This window comes from Athene noctua, chromosome 4, assembly GCF_965140245.1.
Source record: "Athene noctua chromosome 4, bAthNoc1.hap1.1, whole genome shotgun sequence".
Taxonomy (NCBI): domain Eukaryota; kingdom Metazoa; phylum Chordata; class Aves; order Strigiformes; family Strigidae; genus Athene; species Athene noctua.
Genome location: NC_134040.1, coordinates 16,176,168 through 16,191,762, shown reverse-complemented (window position 1 = coordinate 16,191,762; position 15,595 = coordinate 16,176,168). Strand labels below are relative to the sequence as shown.

General features: G+C 35.5%; 1 protein-coding gene across 3 annotated transcripts in view; it reads left to right on the top strand.

Moving 5' to 3' along the window:
- Positions 1–15,595, top strand: part of RAB28 (RAB28, member RAS oncogene family) — a 71,228-nt gene that overhangs the window by 38,170 nt on the left and 17,463 nt on the right. The window lies entirely within an intron of this gene.

Genomic DNA, 15,595 nt, shown 5'->3' with positions numbered 1-15,595 from the left:
GTTAACTGGTACTGTCGCTAATATGGTCTGTCTTGGTATTTGGTACTTTGTTACACTTCTGTCTGCTGTACTGGGGTTTCTACACCTGGGTTATACCTTCAGAATTGCTTTTTTCCCACAGCAGCGTAGCTGACTGTGTGCAGCCTCGTGTTTTGGGTTTGAAGGTTCAGTATGGCTTCCCTTTGACACACTGTCTTTGCAATATGCCCATGTTTTCTTAGCATGGGCAGCCAGTGAAGGTGATTTGGGTAGCAATCTAAATTCTTTTAAAGTTTAAGTTTGTAATTTTTCTGTTTATATGTGTAAGTATGTTATGACTTCATATTATTAGTAAGCAAAAACCAAAAAGCTTGCTAATCACTTCCAATTTCTTGGATGTCTCATTTTGTGTTGTTTAATTAGAATTCCCTAAAAATTACCCACTATCATTTCCTTCTGTCACAGTGAGTATCTCTGGTGCCAAACTGTAAAGCTTTCGTAGGACTTTGTGTATGCTGGGATTAGAATTCTGGATAAAAATCACAGAATTATCCTCAAGAGTTGGGAAAATTTAGGTCATCCCAGTCTACACAGGGTATATAGGAGGGCAATAATAACCGGAGGAATGAAGAAGCTTTTATATGAGGAGGGATGAAACAGGTTGAGTTTTTTAGCAGTAGGGAAAAAACAAACAGGTGTAAAAACTATGAGAAGAGACTAGAGAATAATTATATAGCATCTTTTCAATACAAATGTGAGGAAATCTCATGTCTCTTATTAAACAGCAAGCTTAAAATAAACAGATGAAATTACTTTTTCACATTGTGAATAATTAAATTGTGGAAGTTCTATTCATTGACTCTTGTAGAAGCCAAAAGTGCACATAGGTTCAGAAAGGAACCTCAGAGATTTGTGGAGGGCTGGACCACCAGTGGCTATCGAGTGTTTCAGCTGTATTCCTAGTAACCTAGAGTTGCAGTGTCAGGTTGAGGAACACAGACTGCCTGAAAGTGAGGTGTGTATCAAGGAAAGATCATTGCAGTTGTACTGTTTCTTGTTTTCCTGCCTCAATACCTGGTGTTGGCTGCTCCTTGAGGCAGGTTGCTGGCATAGATTATACCAGACCTTCAAATATCAGATTTTAAAAAATAAAATTTCTGACCTCGAGCTGTTACAACTCCTGCTTCCTGACTCCACCGTCCAAAAAAATCCCCAGAACAGCAAATAAAACACCCCCACCCCCCCCTTGCCAGTTTGCCCTAAGTGCCGTTGGTGGTGTAGCTGTATCTGTGTATTACTATGTAGCTGGTTGGTTGGAACAGTGCGGATGAGAGAATGCTACCTGGATTCTGCTGGTTGCTCCACCGTCTCATTTCTTTTTCAATACAACAGTCTTTGGATAAAGTAATTAAGAAGTCTGTGGGATAGAGAGAGGCACTGAGTATCTGAGTAATCCCCAGTGATTAATTTTAGGTCCTCAAGGTCTTTACAGTATGTGCTCTTAACAAATTCAGCTGTGTTAGTCAGACTCTTTTCAAAACCCCATTTCTTGCCTAGTCTATGTTGAAGAAGCTTGTTTTGCTGGAAAATTCTAAAAATCTACCATGTTGTTTAACATATTTTTAGAGAAATGTTTTCAATGGAAGTATGATGGTGACACAATTTTTCAAAGAGTGCTCAGTGATGGCCTAAATGAATGTATAACCATTAACTAAAGTCTCTTTACTGTCCTAATTCTGAAAACTTCACCCATGGAAATGATGCCTGTGGACACTCCATGCCTTCTTAATATGTATTAGAAGAGGAGGGATGTACTAAGTCACAAAAAAACGAGGTCATCATCAGGGCCGTGATAAAATTTTAGTAGATAATATCTTGGGGTTATTTATGAGAGACTTGTTAATTTCTTGACTCATATTCTCTTTCCTTTTCAAAGCTAGCAAAGGAAATGCTGCTTATCCTTGAGGACTCCTAACTATAAAAAGTAGAGTGGGTTTGTTTAACTGTTTTGAGGTCATGACTGAACAAATTATTTGGGAAAACAGACTTTTAGCATCTAAATTCTCTGAGTCAGATGTAGTTAATTTCTCTGACTTCAATAAAAATTGAACAAAGCAGAAACTCTTAAAATCGTCTGGTTTTAGGAAGTTTTAGAAAAAAAGTGTTAAAAAGTTTACAAAAAGAAGTCCCAGCTGAACCTTAACTTGCTTGCTTAATATCTTCAAATTAGAGTGAATCCTGAAAAAAATTGTTGAGTGCATACATGTGTCCAAATTCGGCTGTTTTCAGTGTTGTATTTCCTATAACACTCAGCCGAATCTGAGAAGGTTGTTTCACAATTGACTTAACCTGGTTTCATTTTTGTCATCTGTAGTCACGGTAGCACTGCATAGAGAGTTGGTTCAGTTCACTGATCCAGCCTAAACTGCACAGAACAACAGGAGAAGTTCTTGTTTGAATGAACTTGTGGATTCCTTTTATTCTGCAGTGGTACTATCACGTGAGAAGTTTTGGAAGTGCTTGGCCAGCAGCACAGGGAAAGCCAGGACCATCCATTTGATTTGCAGTTATGGTAGCTTAAGCTGCTAAAGAAACTACCACTTTTCTCACTCTAATTTCAGGCCAACGACTTCCACTAAACCACCTACTTTCTTGATAAAAGCTTTTTTGGTGTGAGGTTTTGGTTTTTTTTTTTTTTTTTCTTCTTTTTCGTATGTATGTGTGTGTGGCAGGAAGGGAGAATTGGATTACTCTGTACAGCCAGATGGCCAGGTTAGTCCTGAGAAGAGTATGGACCCTGCTTTGTTAGATCTGTAACAATCAAACTCTGTACAGAGTACTTTTCTTATTCCATTGGGTCCTTTATGCGTTATATAACTTTTAAAGTCTTGGACAAAGTTGTTAATGATTTTTGTTCAGTCTCTTGTAGCTAGCCTGGTGAGTTGGTTCCTCTTGCTCATCTGAGACGGGTTAATATTGTAAAGTTGCAGTATTAGTATATTCTGTCTTAATGTGTCCACTATTTGATGTTTTTAATTTGTTTGCAAAAATAGTAGGTATAAATATAGTAGAAGAGCTTTTGTAGCTTTTCCTCAGTATTTGAATCAATTATAGCCTTCTGTTAAGGTAATGAAGTTTTGGACTGAATTGTTCACATCATGATAGAAATTTATGTCAGGAAGATAAAGCCTGTTTATTCATCCTGCTTGGAGACAAGAATAGTTCTTCAATACAATGATGAACCAATGATTGATGTATTGATTAAAATGTAGGAATTTTTTTTGCCTGGGCGTCTAGTTAGTGATAATGAAATATGTGAGTTAGCAAATGTGAAAGAGGTTTGTACAGTCCCACTTCTGTCTGTTATGAATTCATGATATTGTTGAAATATAAATAGTTTGAATTCAGTTCTTTGTAGTCTTTGAAATGCTGTGGCTCGGTTTAAGAAATAGCTGATAAATTTACTGTCAGTGATCTGAATATGTTTGGTTTCCATTTCTCCTTTTGTAGTTAATTGAAGAATGTTATATTTCTTTACTAAGCAGTCTTTCTTTTTTCTTATAAAAAATAATTTAAAATGAAGTTGAGTTGTGCTATTAATTTTTTAACTGCCAGTTGAAAACAGTTTGACTTGGTAATAATTAGTTACAAAAGCTTCCAAATGGAAGGAAAACTGGGCTGCTGTCAAACAGGATTTGATACACATGGAACAGTTAAGCGGTAATAAATTGCCTAGTAACTGAGTAATTTAACTCAGATATGTGCCAATCTTGCCTCTACATTGAAAAAGTTTGGAAGAAGAACTGATGTTTGAAATTGCTTAATGCTGGAGGTTTATTGTAATAACAATAATACTGACTTGGCCTGATCTTTGAACATTTAAGGCTTGTTTTTATATCCTAGTGAATGATTTCATGTTCATTTATAAGTTTTGTTGTGGGAGAGCTCCCAGAGGAGAGTAGGAGAAGCACTAAGTGTCTCCAATTCTTTATTACATTTGCTGGAAGCAACAATGGAATCAGGCATGGAAGGGCCCTGGAGCTGACCTGGATTGGCTCTGTTAGGAGCAAGTAATTCAGAGTATTGGATAAAAGCATAACACTTGAGAGGACAGCCACTTTTTTAACATGGCTGATTGGCGTGAAGTCAGCAGAGGTATACCTGTGGAAATGTTCTGCATGGATGGATGCAGCAGCCACCACCAAGAGTGCTAGAGTGGGTCCTGTGAGGAATTATTATTTATTAGGTAAATGCTTTTTATAGGAAGAAGTTTTGTATTAATAGTTCATATCCATGTCTTCATGAAATATATTACTCATATGTTCCTATGCATTATTTTGAGAAGAGTCTTAGGAACTGCTGTGTAGGGATAAAGCTTTTTGCTTGATGTTAGAGTATGTCCGGATTTACTATTTTTGGAAGAAATTGTACTACTGTACCTAGCTTACAAGACACGTGTAGAATGTTTGAATTATAGGCAGAACTGCAAATGTGTCTAACATTTTTTGGGGATTTGGTGGAGGGAAGGTAGATAGGGTTTGTTCTGTGTTCTGCCTATAATTATGGGCTGCATCTGATCTCTTAATAAGGCGATACCTGCCTTTAATAACATGAAAAATTTGTTTTTTCTTATGCAGTAGTGAGTCTGACTTTAACTTGCCTGCCCTTTTGAATGCTGACAAGGAATTCAGCTCTTCTGAGCTCACGGAGGCTGCAGTTCCACAATTGGTTGGTTTTGTGGTGCAGCCAGTTTACTGCTTGAAGTTAGCACCGCTGTCCCATGGGAAATTGGATCTGTGACCTGATCTGCGTTAAACAGAACACTGCAAAAAGAAGTGGTTATTTTTAACATGGATCAGCTCATTGAGCCTCATGAGCTCATACGAGTTGCATGGCCTCCTAAGTAGGTGAGGAGAGAATAGGGTGCTCTGGCATGTGTGGGAATGAACAACCAGGAGTGGGACAGGTTGGTGAGATTTTCTGAGCTTTTGTGCTGGCATTGATAGGTCTTGAAACTGGCCAGAAACTCTTGTTCTTGACTGCAAAAGGAGGCAGATGTGAGTGACTGAAGGTAGGATCTAGAAATGTGACAGGAGTTTTCATTAATATCCCAAGACCTCGTTTATGAAATTATAGTGAGCTTTGTATTTTATGGCTGTCAATCTACTATATCTATGTGAATTTTGGAATGATAGATCATTTAGTATTGTTCTTAGTATTTAACTGAAGATGACTGTACCTTGTCCTGGGATTGATAAATTCGGCAATGATGTAGTAGATATGTCAAAATTAGAGAAAATATTTGAGAGAGGTGAAGAAAAGCTGATCCATCCATGGTTTGCAGATATATTGGACTAGCACCATCTTCTGAATGTTTAGTACATTACAGCTTTATGTCTTCGCTAAGGTATTAAAGATCATGTAAAAAAGCCCTCAACTTTGAATTTCAGTAATCACAGTACTGTAATATCATTTTTACACTCTGTTTAATTTATGGAATTGTTAAACAAAAACAAAGGATATATATAGCTGAATTAGTGACATATAAGATTTTTATTTTTTTTTACACTTTTTTGACCTCTGTCCTAAAAAGTAGATTTAATATTACAAGGAGGGAAATTATTTTCTGAAAAAACCTGTAGAAGTCCAGCAATTTGTCATTAGTAGCTCAACTAAATCAATTTAAGCAGCTTTTTAAAAGTTTCAGTAAACCTGATGAAAATCGTTTCATGTTGAATCAAAGAAGGGTCTGTTATTCTTTTTCTGTCAGGAGGTCTTGTTTCAGAGTACTTGGGCAGTCTTTAAAGTTCAGTATAGGCAAGTTTGGAAACTACTATCAAAAACGGTAATGTGGAGTATAAAGAGAAACAAGTTTTTTGAAGTTAGGCTCATAGAAATTAATTATCCAGAGGAGCTCATAGGAACACTTTAAGATTTGTATTGCAGTCATCATAGTGTTAAAAATATTCTTACAAGATAATCAATCCAGTAATTCTGTGTTGCTGATATGTTTCTCTGTAAAGTTATATTGTTGATGGAAAATGTAGATTTTCCTTGTTAGTGTCACTAAAACATTGGCAATTAGAAAATGACATGTCACTTGAAACTTGTTTTTTTCCATGTGTGTGTTTAATCACTGGGTTTGTGAAGGATGTTAGACCCAAAAGGTGAAATACTGTGTTTATTACTTGTAGAAACTTTTAAAAATGTGAGAAGAAATGCTGCAGCTAGAGTTTCAGAGATACAAAATAATTATTACATATTTTTATGCTCTATCATATTTGAGTTATGGTAACAGAATGGTTATTAACAGAATTGCCATTTCTCTGAGATGGTCACCATAATGCTATTACTGTATCAATTATAATTTCATTCGAAATTTCATTGTCTAATGCCAGTGTGTTAGAGGGTACCTGTGGGGACTGGAATTCCAGCTGTTGTTGGGCATCCTGGAATATGGTCTGTGAATACAGGTTGGTTTGTTTTGTTTTGCTTTCTCAGGGTCATTCAATAAACACATTCAGCTGTGTGTGCTGTGCTGGTCATTGCGACTGCCCAGTGAGTTTTGTAATTTAATTTATACAGTAAGAAAAATCCAGCTGGGGGGGTGTTTTCCTGTCCCAGCCATTTTCTCATTTCTCCTTGTCTGCAGGAAATAGCTATTTATAAAGGTGTTTGAGCCCAAATTAACAGCTTTAACTTAATAAGAAGGTAAAACTAATTGCTATCAAATTTCTCCTTGGCACAAATATTAGAAAGCCTGAACACAAGTGTTAAAGAAGATGAAAGGTGTTATAGTGCACAAAGCAATAAATTAATGGTTCAGTAAAACTTCATGTGATCTTAGGCAAGGCTTTAAATTTATCATTTCATATGTTTCATTTTTCCACTTGTAAAAATAAGAATAGTATTTGCCTAATTCAATGGGAAGAGAATTAGCAGATGATTTGTTAGTAATTTCAAAGTGTTTATAAACTAGTGATAAGGGCCATGTAAGAATCTGACTGGATAAAAAGCAACAGTGAACAAATTGTCTTCTTTCCAGGAGGAGCTTGTCATTTTAGGACACTTTCTCTGTGGAAAGTAAAAACTAATTAACTGAAGGTGTGAAATTAGAGAACATTAAAGTCCTGTGAGATGATGCTTTGGAGAGAGAGTGGCATTAATTTGCTGAAGCTGGGCTGTTTGTTCTCCATACCAGTATGCACAAAATTATTTCATGTTCTTTCGTTCACATGCCCACTTGATTTGTTAAGCTTACCCTAAGGGCGTGTTTGTTTAGGTCTGTACATTGCAGACTGTAAACAGAAATACATGGTGAAATCATCTGCACAGAGGTCTGCTGCTGCTGAAGTTCTTGTGCCCAGGTTAATGTGTTTTGTGTTAACTTGGTCATCTCTTTGCAAAGCCACTGTCTGCCATCTAGATATATCTTCAGTGTACGTAGTCACTTGAGTTGCGGGGTGGGGAAATGACAGTCGACACATGCCTTTCATGTTCCTCTTGCTTTCCTTGTCCTTATGATACTCTTTTAAAGAGGCAAAAAAAGGCAGAGTTGCTCCAGTTATGTTTTAAGCCTAAGAAAATGTATGAGGTGACTCAGTTGTGTATTTGTTTAATAATACCATCTTTTTCCAATACTTGTTTTCAAAAATGTCTGCATTAGGGATAGGGATAAGGAGTATAGGTACCTAACAGAAAGGATCAGATTCTAACTAATCAGTGTAGTCTTAGTCTGTTCAGTCAAATGATAAATGGTTCCAAGAATTTCTGCCAAGAATTTATTAAAAAATGAAAATGGGAAATGTCTAGCTGAGAAAAAAAAAAATTTCTTATTTTCTCTTTAACTGTCTCCTCAAGCTGTACAAGGCAGTCATCTGTCATCTTAGTTTTGAAAAGAAACTTGGGTGTATTCTTTTTTTCTTTATGAGAAATTTTACTCTGGTATGAAAAGATACCTGCTGTTTATATTTGCAAAGGTTAACATATCTTCTTAAAATGACCTGTCATCTACCAAACATTATACATGCTTGTTGTTAGACAAGAATCCTGTCACATTGTGTCCTCTGTAGTTAGCTGCACTTGGTGTGCTGAGGTGGAGACATTTGCTTCTGGCTGCTGCTCTTGTTTTTTGTTGAAACCTATTTTAAATCTTGGAAATGTTAACTTCATTAACCTTTTGTCTTCTAAAGATGCACAAGAACCTCTGTGTTTTATACCTTTAGAAAAAATTATTTACTGTTTAGCAGTATTTGAAAGTCTCTTTTAATGTGGGATGTTTTTTTTGTAGAAAACTTAATATAAAGACTACAGCAACTTCCATAAATACAAATCAAAGAGAACTTGTCATGCTAAACACATTTTCTTATTATTTTCTGTTAGAACAAACTATTAGCATGATCAACCCATTTTTTTGTGTGAGATACCCTCATTCTAAGAAGCTCATCTCAGATTTTGTTTCTTGTATGCCATACTTTGAGAGGAAAGAGAATTCCACATAGGCTTTGTACAAATAAGTGGAGGCTCACAAGAGAGCTGTGCATAAAACCAGGCAAACGTCACTTCATGGGCAAGATGCCTTTCTGTTTTTAAGCAGAGACCTAGGCTTTGCTCACCTTTCCTTTCCCATATTACGCATACATTTTCTTGTATTGTATCTGTAGGAATTTGTGTTTTGGTGAGCTCAGATCATAGACTTGGCCTTTGGAAAGTTATATTTTTCTTTAATAATGGAGAAGCATATTTGCTGATAATTCTGATATTTTTTTAGAGAAGGAAGTGTTACAGTGTTTTGTGTAAATGACAGAAGTTTTTAAGCTATCATTTTTTTTCTTTCTGAAACCAGTAATTTCCTGTTTAGCTGGAGATGTTAAGTATAGTTTGTTAAGTATTAAAGTGCAGCACCAACTATTATTCTGCATTAGCAAGTCTTCTAATACAAGGTTTCATTTGTTACTATGTCCTCATAGGGAAGCATCAGCAGTAGAGTGTACATGACAGTGAGAAAGTAAACACATGCTTGCAATCAAATTAATGTATTTCATCTGTCTTCAACTAATAACAATCTGTCATGCTATCTATCTGAGAAGGGGCATAAACAGTTTATTTTGTGTTTGGAATAACTTCCTGGAGGTAGTTAATGTGACATGTAGTTTGTCTGACGTGAGTATAACCAGATCAACACTCTAGATGTTTTCTTGATAACCTAAAAAAATTACTGAGAAAATCTGTACTGGAACTATATTTATATTTAATTTTGAGCTTCCTTAAATCAGAGTAGTGGCATAGTTTTCAGGACTTCCACGAAAGAGTTTTCTTTTCTTGGCAGTTATACAATTTTAGTGTGAGAAAAAGATTGAAAGTATTAATAAAAATTTAAATACAAAAAGCTGCAGTTTGCACTCCAACATTTAGGTTTGAAGATTCAAGACGTGTGTTCTGTAGTAATTGAAAAGTACTAAATGAAAACTGATTTTTAAAAAGCCAGGTAATAAAAAAGTCTGATAGTACTGCAGACTTGGTACAATTTATTGTCAAATTAATTATTATTATTTTTGCATAATTCTGTTTACTATTATTATGTCAGATAATAATTATTAATAATAACAGATATTTTTTAGATTTTTTTTTATTTACACAGAAAGAGCTTTTGTGCCTACTTAGAAAATGAAAGTGCACTTGCTTGAGGTTCAAAGTAATCCATTCAATATTCTTTAAACCTGAGGCATAATGAAATAGCTCCATCTTTTAGTGGGAAAGCAGTAGGTTACTGGTAAGCTGAGCAATAGAAAGCTGGGGAGGGTTTTTTTTGTTGCTTTTTTTTCTATTTTCTTTGGAGTGTGGCACAATTAGAATTAAAATTGGGTAATATTGCTGATGGCAGAAGAGGCTTGGGAGGGGTTCATTCTGGCCAGAGTGGTGGGACCTGCTAAGGTGTGCTCTGCTGAGGTGCTATGGGGCAGAGATCTGATAAACTGAGCAGTAAATCCTGTTGCCTAGCGTGCTGCTTCCAGTGTTCATCATGATTTCTGTTTTATTCTTTAGGAAGTGGCTATTTGGCTTGTCTTAGAGAAAACCCTCTTTTAGTCCCTTTTTCATGCACTTTCACTTATGCATGGGAGAAGCAGAACCTTCATGCTCTAAAATTAAACTGTCTGGACTTGTTGAGCAGTGTGCACTGCATGAGGATGATACTGTATAACAGTGTGATTGTCTTCAGCCTGTTAGGTTTTCAGGTGCTCATGCTATGTTTGTTCTTAAGAAATCAGACTGAAATACCAGAAAAGAGGATGAAAAAGTGATTGCCATGTACAGCCCCCTTTTTTATGACCCTGGAGTATTTTCAGAAGGGAAAATATGTACATAATTTTAAGCACATGTAAATCAAATTAATAAATTATTAAAGCATTTTACTTGTCATGTCTGTGTGGGCTAATCGTGATAGCTCATTATTTAAACATTATGTAATTGTATACCTTGTGTGAACAGCTGCAAATACTTTGCAGAAAAGATTTATATTTCATTTTTCACAGCATACTATAAAAAATATATTTTTGTGTGATACCATAGATTAATACAGATGTTTACTCATAACTTTAAAACTACCCTTAATTATATTCAAATATGAAATAGTTATAATGTGCATGATAACTACAAAACTAGACAGTTGTAGATTCATTTATGTGTTACTACCAGTTCTAATGGGAAACACTGTAATTATCAATTAAAAGAAAAAGTTCAACTTAAACAGGAGAACTGCCCATTTGTTACCGACTCCCTCACATTTACTACAACTGCAAGCTTTAAAAGTGAAAGACTGTCAGATTTGTGTGGAGAGGCGTACCTTGCTGAAATTCTCTAAACTGTCTCTTTCATGTTTCTTTTTATAAATACAGTTTAGAAAGTGGTTAGGTTAGTTATCACTGGTATAATAATCTAAAATGACTGGATAGTGCCTTATAGTTTGCAAATGTAATCTCACGATCCAGGAGAAGTGCCAACAAACTATTAAACAGTCAGACTTGCTTAACATGCATTATGCATGCCGCTCAGCTCTTTATGCCATTCTGAACAAGTACTGTCACTATTTTTTCAGCTGCTTGGAAGTACCTGTACAAGCTATATATTTGTGTTTCTTCCAGAATTACCTAAAAGGAAGATTCATGCAAAATGGATGTTTTCTGACTTAAAAAAAACCCCTGTAGTTTTACATGGAGTTCTTCTCCAGTGATGTTATGAAAGAAGAGACTGGCAGCCCTGTGGGAAAGGGGGATAAATAGCATGAGTAGCAGCTTTTACATTCTGCATAAATGATGTTCTGTTGCCTTTTTAGAGTATGTGCAGTTATTTGCTTGTGTGACAATATTTAAATCAAAATATACTATTATAACATTCTTGGCATTTTGAAAGATTGTAAAACCAGAACATTCATCGTTCTAACTGATGATACATATTTTAAAATATTACTGGCTTCATGTTTGTACCAGTTATATTATCATAATTGTAAATAATACATGTATTGTATTATTGCCTTAATTTTAAGACAATACAGCTGTGGGATTTGATATCACACTTCATTCCTTGAAGCAAATTCTAGTCAGCTCATTATATTTGTTCTAGTTCATCTCAGTGAAGCAGATGAGCTAAAGTAGGATTTAAGCTGCTTGACTATTGGTTTCCACATTTATATATATATATGTATGGTGTAATGAAATAGAAATGATAATTTGTCCCTGCACAGTGGTGCTGCATGGCTTGTGGCAGGCCTTTTTTTATCTTACAGAATGGTACATGTATCTAAACAGTGTAAAAGAAGTGACTTTGGCATGATTTTATTTACTATTAGTGGTTTCAGAGTCTCAAGGGAAAAGGAGCAGAATTATTCAATCAAGACTGAATTGCTGTCGAATGGCTCTGTGTGGGTAGATTGTAAAGCTCCTATTTGTGTGTTATCTAGCCCTTTCTAGTGTTTTCCCATTCCCTTGCTACTACCCAATAAACTAAAATTTCAGTGACTTTCTCAAGTGAAGTTATATAGGCATTTGACTTTGAGTAACTGTTTATACTGTCATAAGTGTTTGCTTAGAAATTTTCTGTTGTTTGATATCTAACCTCGCAGACAGTCATTTAAAATATGGTTTCCTCTTCCATGTTGAGTTAGCACTGTCAATCAGCTTTTCACTGCAAATAAATGATGTATAGCAGCAATTCAAAGGATAATGAAAATGTTGTTTGTATAAATCACCTGAAGATGTGACCTAATCAAATCTTTCTGGTCCTAACTTAAAATTACTCTATTGTGCTTGTCTTTGAAATGTCATTGATCTCCACAGAGGTGACCATGATGGTGTTTACATCTTTTTCCTTACCTAAATTCTGCCGTGTTCTTCTTACCTGTTTTTCTTCTCACATCTTTAGGAATGCCTTAAAGGGAGTATCTTTGGGATTTCTGTGGGAGTTCCATACTTCTCTCCTAGATTCTGTTTTCTTTTTTCACCTCACTAGGTCTCTGTTTAGTCTTACCTACAAATCAAAATTGAACTCTCCAGAGTTCATGAGCAGCAAGTATTTTAGTAAGCTTTAGCTACTTTTGCTACAGCAGACACTGATCTGTGCTGGTTTCATCTCTGAGGGGAGATTTTCACTTGGATCTGTTTGGCTTGGTGCAAGTCATGTCTGAATTCCTGAAGTTTCTAAACTATTTTTGTTGTGCCAGTGTCTTTATGGGATATCTGTATGTACAGATGCATATATATCTGTTAGTTATAGAGCAGAAATTTATCTTGCTAGCTTTAATTGAAATGACTCTTCACACTAGACAAGCTTAAGGGTGAATGTTTAGTTTTATTGCAGAGAAACAAAAAGTTGGGCTCTTGTTAGTTAGAAGAAGTTGCAAGAGAGGAAAAGTAAGGCAGTGGAGATAATTTTTGGAGAATATCTGGCAACCATGGGTTGCCAGAGTACTGGTTTGTAACATTTGTGTGCTTTAGAGATTCACTGTTTGCAAATAGTTAAATCTCTTTTCACGTTTCAAACTAAAATTCTTGTGTCTCCTTTAGACATCTCATTGTGAATGTCTTGCCATCAGTTTATATGCTACTTGGTAAAAATGAGGCTATTAATTTTCCCCTGCTGTTGTCTTCTTTCTCATTCACTTCATATGAGGAGGATGACTGTACCATCTGGCACGTAAACTTCACTTTGGACCTTTCTCTAAATGTTTGTGTTTGATGCGTGTCCAAATCTTGCAGATTCTTTCTTTGAGACCTTTGTTAGATATGGCCTATCATAACCATTACCACAGTTAAAATGTTCTTATTTTGCATCTTAATTTCAGTAATTCCTTTTTCTTGGCCAATGCAATGTTATCTAGTCATTTAGAATATTCTGCAAGATCATTTTCCTGGTTTGTAAAATCAAACCTTATTTATGTATCTGATTCTCTTTCTTTCTATCCAAAAGTTATTTGTCTTTGCCTTTAAACTTTGCATGCCTTAAGTGCATTCTAGTATCATCCTTCATCCCAAGATACCTACTCCTGCTGTTAATTGGCTCATCATATGAACCTACATTGGCCAGCTGTTAGTTTTCTTTATAGAAAGTCCCTGCATTCCTTATAAACATATTTTTAGAAAATAATTTTTCTCCTCCAAATCCCTCCTTAAATCTCCTGGTGTGCTAAGAATTCTGCCTGTTGAGCTGACCAACTTCAAAAAAAGGACCAGAGGGTAACTAATCACTGTATTTCAGCTGATCTTCAGTAACTGTCTGTGATTGTGCCTTTGGCCTGTGGCAATGCAAAGTAATTTGAGCTAGCATAGTTGTCTTTCATTGACTGCAAACTCCAACTTTGTATAGTTAAATATTTATTAACGCTCGAAACCCTTTTCTTGTACTAAAACTGTGCCCTCTTTCATTGAGAGCTAATGTAACATGAATTGCCTTACATTTACTGTGGGCTGAGAGTGTGCACACAGACAGTTACCTGGCAGTTATCTAGCGTAACAGTAAGAGTATAGTTCACAGCAGACTGCCCATAATTCAGAAGGCACAAGGTGAAATACTTGTAAGTGGGGAAAGGGACCGACAATTGCACAAAATTCAGAAACATAATTTCATCTTGATTTTCACTTCCAGTGTGTTAGTTTCTAGGATCTTGTGTACTTTTAATTTCTCTACTGTGGTAAAGTATATGCTCCACTATATATGTGGTAAAGTACATGCTCTCGCCATATATTATTCTTGATGTTTCCTCAAATAGAAAATAGGAGGCATTTGAGGATATAATTTCCAATATGACAGTGGCATTTTCTTCCTGAAAATTCATCAACCTTTTAGCATGCTGTTGTGTTCTTCCACTTCCTATTCTTTCTTTCTTGGAAAGAGAGTATGAGAGATTGTAACTTGTGAGCTTTCTTTATGGACTTACATAAGCATGTCGTGGTATTTTAGAGAGACACAGTGTAAATGCTGTCTATCTATTTTATTTTTATTGTAATTGTGTGTAGGTTTTTGAAGTTCTGGTATAGTCAAAGAAATACGGTGAGTGAAATTTGGAGGTGGGGTTAAGGTTGCTTTAAGAGCTCATCAAATAAAAATGAAGAAATTATTTATTTTTCCCAAAAGAGTAATTTTACCATTGTGTTTTCCAAGCTGCACTTAAAGCTAATATGCGAAGAGTAAAAATAATAGTTAATAATTATATGGTTTAGGCAGTATGCTGTATTTTATTCTTAAAGGCTTTTCAGCAGAGATGCTCCTCTGGTAGTTATTTTTCAGAGAAAAAAGTTAAGTAGCTTTACATAAACTGCATGAGTTTTTAACAAAATTGTTACCATCTTTGGGTTTTGTCTTAGTAAATGTATTTGTTCTTCCTATTTTTTGTGAAACTATATATGCTACGTTTAGTATTACGAAAACTGTATTACAAACATTAGTGTTAATAGCTTCGTATTTTAGTCCTTCACAAATTATTGCCTGTGGTAACTGGATGATTTTAGGCCTGTTCTTATAAACAAGGCCTTACTGATGTGCAAGGAACAGTAATATGTGGCAAAAACTTCTCATTAACCAAGGTAAGCAGTATAAATGGGGTGTAGGAATCCCCTGTTAGACTAAAAATCTCCAAGAGAAAATCTCCAGAGCCTACAAATTAAAGACCTCCAATATCATTTTAAAATAAAGCCTTTTATGTAGTAGGAGAGCATTTTTTTCAGCTGATAATCAAATGACACTATTATGCAGGCTTACTAGATTTGCAAATTTACAAGTTTTTACAAGTCAGTTGGGTCCCTTCCTCAGGAAATCAGTTTAAGGTTTTTTTTCCTGTATTGACTCAAAGAGCCTGGTTGTCCTTAAATCCTTGCGAATATATTTGCCTTATAATTTGACGGCATTGAGTCAACACCCTTATAGGAACTTGAATGCAATAAAAAGAGAAACTGTTCAATATAGTTTCCAGTTACCTTAGGATCAGATTTGGAGAAGCTGGAATGTACACAATAAAACCTGTGCAAGACTTGAGTTCCATGTTGTTTTGGAAGCAACCAGTGCTTTTCAGCATAAAATACCATTTGAAAGCTTTGCTCTGCTTCCAGTCGTTGTAAGATGATAAAAA